Consider the following 5989-nt stretch of genomic DNA (forward strand, 5'->3'; position numbering starts at 1 on the left):
TGCATGTGAGAGAGAGAGAATGCATGTATGAGAGAGAGAAAATGTGTGTGTGTGAGAGAGAGTGTGTGTGTGTGAGAGAGAATGTGTGTGTGTGAGAGAGAATGTGTGTGTGAGAGAGAGAATGTGTGTGTGTGAGTGAGAATGTGTGTGTGTGAGAGAGAATGTGTGTGTGAGAGAGAGAGAATGCGTGTATGAGAGAGAGAATGCGTGTGTGCGAGAGAGAGAGAATGCGTGTGTGTGAGAGAGAGAGTGCGGAATGCGCGTGTGTGAGTGAGAGAATGCATGCATGAGAGAGAGAAAATATGTGTGTGTGTGAGAGAGAATGTGTGTGTGTGAGAGAGAATGAGTGTGTGAGAGAGAGAATGTGCGTGTGAGAGAGAGAATGCGCGTGTGAGAGAGAGAATGCGTGTGTGTGAGAGAGAATGCGTGTGTGAGAGAGAGAGAGAATGTGTCTATGAGAGAGAGAGAATGCGTCTATGAGAGAGAGAATGCGTGTGTGCGAGAGAGAGAATGCAAGAGAGAGAATGCGTGTGTGAGAAAGAATGCGTGTGTGAGAGAGAGAGAATGCGGAATGTGTGTGTGTGTGAGAGAGAATGCATGTATGAGAGAGAGAAAATGTGTGTGTGTGTATGAGAGAGAATGTGTGTGTGTGAGAGAGAATGTGTGTGTGTGAGAGAGGATGTGTGTGTGTGAGAGAGAATGTGTGTATGTGAGAGAGAATGTGTGTGTGAGAGAGAATGTGTGTGTGAGAGAGAGAATGTGTGTGTGAGAGAGAATGTGTGTGTGAGAGAGAGAATGTGTGTGTGTGAGAGAGAATGTGTGTGTGAGAGAGAGAATGCGCGTGTGAGAGAGAGAATGCGTGTGTGAGAGAGAGAATGCGTGTGTGAGAGAGAGAGAGAATGTGTCTATGAGAGAGAGAGAATGCGTCTATGAGTGAGAGAATGCGTGTGTGCGAGAGAGAGAATGCAAGAGAGAGAATGCGTGTGTGAGAAAGAATGCGTGTGTGAGAGAGAGAGAAGTCGGAATGTGTGTGTGTGAGAGAGAGAATGCATGTATGAGAGAGAGAAAATGTGTGTGTGTGTGTGAGAGAGAATGTGTGTGTGTGAGAGAGAATGTGTGTGTGTGAGAGAGGATGTGTGTGTGTGAGAGAGAATGTGTGTGTGTGAGAGAGAATGTGTGTGTGTGAGAGAATGTGTGTGTTAGAGAGAGAATGTGTGTGTGAGAGAGAGAATGTGTGTGTGAGAGAGAGAATGTGTGTGTGTGAGAGAGAATGTGTGTGTGAGAGAGAGAATGTGTGTGTGAGAGAGAGAATGCGTGTGTGAGAGAGAATGCGTGTGTGAGAGAGAGAGAGAGAATGCGTTTATGAGTGAGAGAGAATGCGTCTATGAGACAGAGAATGCGTGTGTGCGAGAGAGAGAATGCAAGAGAGAGAATGCGTGTGTGAGAAAGAATGCGTGTGTGAGAGAGAGAGAATGCGGAATGCATGTGTGTGAGAGAGAGAATGCGGAATGCGTGTGTGTGAGAGAGTGAATGTGTGCAGTTGAGAGAGAGAGAATGCATGTATGAGAGAGAGAAAATGTGTGTGTGTGTGAGAGAGAATGTGTGTGTGTGAGAGAGAATGTGTGTGTGTGAGAGAGAATGTGTGTGTGAGAGAGAGAATGAGTGTGTGTGAGAGAGAATGCGTGTGTGAGAGATAGAGAGAATGCGTCTATGAGAGAGAGAGAATGCGTCTATGAGAGAGAGAATGCGTGTGTGCGAGAGAGAGAATGCAAGAGAGAGAATGCGTGTGTGAGAAAGAATGCGTGTGTGAGAGAGAGAGAATGCGGAATGCGTGTGTGTGAGAGAGAGAATGCGGAATGCGTGTGTGTGAGAGAGAGAATGCGTGCATGTGATAGAGAGAGAATGCATGTATGAGAGAGAGAAAATGTGTGTGTGTGAGAGAGAGTGTGTGTGTGTGAGAGAGAATGTGTGTGTGAGAGAGAGAATGTGTGTGTGAGAGAGAGAATGTGTGTGTGTGAGGGAGAATGTGTGTGTGTGAGAGAGAATGTGTGTGTGAGAGAGAGAGAATGCGTGTATGAGAGAGAGAATGCGTGTGTGCGAGAGAGAGAGAATGCGTGTGTGTGAGAGAGAGAGTGCGGAATGCGCGTGTGTGAGTGAGAGAATGCATGCATGAGAGAGAGAAAATATGTGTGTGTGTGAGAGAGAATGTGTGTGTGTGAGAGAGAATGAGTGTGTGAGAGAGAGAATGTGCGTGTGAGAGAGAGAATGCGCGTGTGAGAGAGAGAATGCGTGTGTGTGAGAGAGAATGCGTGTGTGAGAGAGAGAGAGAATGTGTCTATGAGAGAGAGAGAATGCGTCTATGAGAGAGAGAATGCGTGTGTGCGAGAGAGAGAATGCAAGAGAGAGAATGCGTGTGTGAGAAAGAATGCGTGTGTGAGAGAGAGAGAATGCGGAATGTGTGTGTGTGTGAGAGAGAATGCATGTATGAGAGAGAGAAAATGTGTGTGTGTGTATGAGAGAGAATGTGTGTGTGTGAGAGAGAATGTGTGTGTGTGAGAGAGGATGTGTGTGTGTGAGAGAGAATGTGTGTATGTGAGAGAGAATGTGTGTGTGAGAGAGAATGTGTGTGTGAGAGAGAGAATGTGTGTGTGAGAGAGAATGTGTGTGTGAGAGAGAGAATGTGTGTGTGTGAGAGAGAATGTGTGTGTGAGAGAGAGAATGCGCGTGTGAGAGAGAGAATGCGTGTGTGAGAGAGAGAATGCGTGTGTGAGAGAGAGAGAGAATGTGTCTATGAGAGAGAGAGAATGCGTCTATGAGTGAGAGAATGCGTGTGTGCGAGAGAGAGAATGCAAGAGAGAGAATGCGTGTGTGAGAAAGAATGCGTGTGTGAGAGAGAGAGAAGTCGGAATGTGTGTGTGTGAGAGAGAGAATGCATGTATGAGAGAGAGAAAATGTGTGTGTGTGTGTGAGAGAGAATGTGTGTGTGTGAGAGAGAATGTGTGTGTGTGAGAGAGGATGTGTGTGTGTGAGAGAGAATGTGTGTGTGTGAGAGAGAATGTGTGTGTGTGAGAGAATGTGTGTGTTAGAGAGAGAATGTGTGTGTGAGAGAGAGAATGTGTGTGTGAGAGAGAGAATGTGTGTGTGTGAGAGAGAATGTGTGTGTGAGAGAGAGAATGTGTGTGTGAGAGAGAGAATGCGTGTGTGAGAGAGAATGCGTGTGTGAGAGAGAGAGAGAGAATGCGTTTATGAGTGAGAGAGAATGCGTCTATGAGACAGAGAATGCGTGTGTGCGAGAGAGAGAATGCAAGAGAGAGAATGCGTGTGTGAGAAAGAATGCGTGTGTGAGAGAGAGAGAATGCGGAATGCATGTGTGTGAGAGAGAGAATGCGGAATGCGTGTGTGTGAGAGAGTGAATGTGTGCAGTTGAGAGAGAGAGAATGCATGTATGAGAGAGAGAAAATGTGTGTGTGTGTGAGAGAGAATGTGTGTGTGTGAGAGAGAATGTGTGTGTGTGAGAGAGAATGTGTGTGTGAGAGAGAGAATGAGTGTGTGTGAGAGAGAATGCGTGTGTGAGAGATAGAGAGAATGCGTCTATGAGAGAGAGAGAATGCGTCTATGAGAGAGAGAATGCGTGTGTGCGAGAGAGAGAATGCAAGAGAGAGAATGCGTGTGTGAGAAAGAATGCGTGTGTGAGAGAGAGAGAATGCGGAATGCGTGTGTGTGAGAGAGAGAATGCGGAATGCGTGTGTGTGAGAGAGAGAATGCGTGCATGTGATAGAGAGAGAATGCATGTATGAGAGAGAGAAAATGTGTGTGTGTGAGAGAGAGTGTGTGTGTGTGAGAGAGAATGTGTGTGTGAGAGAGAGAATGTGTGTGTGAGAGAGAGAATGTGTGTGTGTGAGGGAGAATGTGTGTGTGTGAGAGAGAATGTGTGTGTGAGAGAGAGAGAATGCGTGTATGAGAGAGAGAAAGCGTGTGTGCGAGAGAGAGAGAATGCGTGTGTGTGAGAGAGAGAGTGCGGAATGCGCGTGTGTGAGTGAGAGAATGCATGCATGAGAGAGAGAAAATATGTGTGTGTGTGAGAGAGAATGTGTGTGTGTGAGAGAGAATGAGTGTGTGAGAGAGAGAATGTGTGTGTGAGAGAGAGAATGCGCGTGTGAGAGAGAGAATGCGTGTGTGTGAGAGAGAATGCGTGTGTGAGAGAGAGAGAGAATGTGTCTATGAGAGAGAGAGAATGCGTCTATGAGAGAGAGAATGCGTGTGTGCGAGAGAGAGAATGCAAGAGAGAGAATGCGTGTGTGAGAAAGAATGCGTGTGTGAGAGAGAGAGAATGCGGAATGTGTGTGTGTGAGAGAGAGAATGCATGTATGAGAGAGAGAAAATGTGTGTGTGTGTGTGAGAGAGAATGTGTGTGTGTGAGAGAGGATGTGTGTGTGTGAGAGAGAATGTGTGTGTGTGAGAGAGAATGTGTGTGTGTGAGAGAATGTGTGTGTGAGAGAGAGAATGTGTGTGTGTGAGAGAGAATGTGTGTGTGAGAGAGAGAATGTGTGTGTGTGAGAGAGAATGCGCTTGTGAGAGAGAGAATGCGTGTGTGTGAGAGAGAATGCGTGTGTGAGAGAGAGAGAGAGAGAATGTGTCTATGAGAGAGAGAGAATGCGTCTATGAGAGAGAGAATGCGTGTGTGCGAGAGAGAGAATGCAAGAGAGAGAATGCGTGTGTGAGAAAGAATGCGTGTGTGAGAGAGAGAGAATGCGGAATGTGTGTGTGTGAGAGAGAGAATGCATGTATGAGAGAGAGAAAATGTGTGTGTGTGTGTGAGAGAGAATGTGTGTGTGTGAGAGAGGATGTGTGTGTGTGAGAGAGAATGTGTGTGTGTGAGAGAGAATGTGTGTGTGTGAGAGAATGTGTGTGTGAGAGAGAGAATGTGTGTGTGTGAGAGAGAATGTGTGTGTGAGAGAGAGAATGTGTGTGTGTGAGAGAGAATGCGCGTGTGAGAGAGAGAATGCGTGTGTGTGAGAGAGAATGCGTGTGTGAGAGAGAGAGAGAATGTGTCTATGAGAGAGAGAGAATGCGTCTATGAGACAGAGAATGCGTGTGTGCGAGAGAGAGAATGCAAGAGAGAGAATGCGTGTGTGAGAAAGAATGCGTGTGTGAGAGAGAGAGAATGCGGAATGCATGTGTGTGAGAGAGAGAATGCGGAATGCGTGTGTGTGAGAGAGTGAATGTGTGCATTTGAGACAGAGAGAATGCATGTATGAGAGAGAGAAAATGTGTGTGTGTGAGAGAGAATGTGTGTGTGTGAGAGAGAATGTGTGTGAGAGAGAATGTGTGTGTGTGAGAGAGAGAATGTGTGTGTGTGTGAGAGAGAATGTGTGTGTGTGTGAGAGAATGCGTGTGAGATAGAGAATGTGTGTGTGAGAGAGAATGCGTGTGTGAGAGAGAATGCGTGTGTGAGAGAGCGAATGAGTGTGGGAGAGAGAGAGCGAATGAGTGTGTGAGAGAGAGAATGAGTGTGTGAGAGAGGGAATGAGTGTGTGAGAGAGAGAATGGGTGCGTGAGAGAGAGAATGGGTGCGTGAGAGAGAGAATGAGTGATTGAGAGAGATAATGTGTTTGTGAGATAGAGAATGAGTGTTTGAGAGAGAATGTGTGCGTGAGAGAGAGAATAAGTGTGAAAGAGAATGCGTCTGTGAGAGAGAGAATGCGCGCGTGAGAGAGAGAATGAGTATGGGAGAGAGAGAGAGCGAATTCGTGAGTGAGAGAGAGAATGAGTGTGTGAGAAAGAGAATGAGTGTGTGAGAGAGAGAATGAGTGTGCGAGAGAGAGAATGCGTGTGAGAGAGAATGCGTGCATGCGAGAGAGAGAATGGGTGCGTGAGAGAGAGAATGAGTGTTTGAGAGAGAGAATGTGTGTGTGTGAGAGAGAATGAGTGAGAAAGAATGTGTGCGTGAGAGAGAGAATAAGTGTGAAAGAGAATACGTCTGTGAGAG

This window comes from Chiloscyllium punctatum, chromosome 14 (assembly GCF_047496795.1).
Source record: "Chiloscyllium punctatum isolate Juve2018m chromosome 14, sChiPun1.3, whole genome shotgun sequence".
Lineage (NCBI taxonomy): Eukaryota > Metazoa > Chordata > Chondrichthyes > Orectolobiformes > Hemiscylliidae > Chiloscyllium > Chiloscyllium punctatum.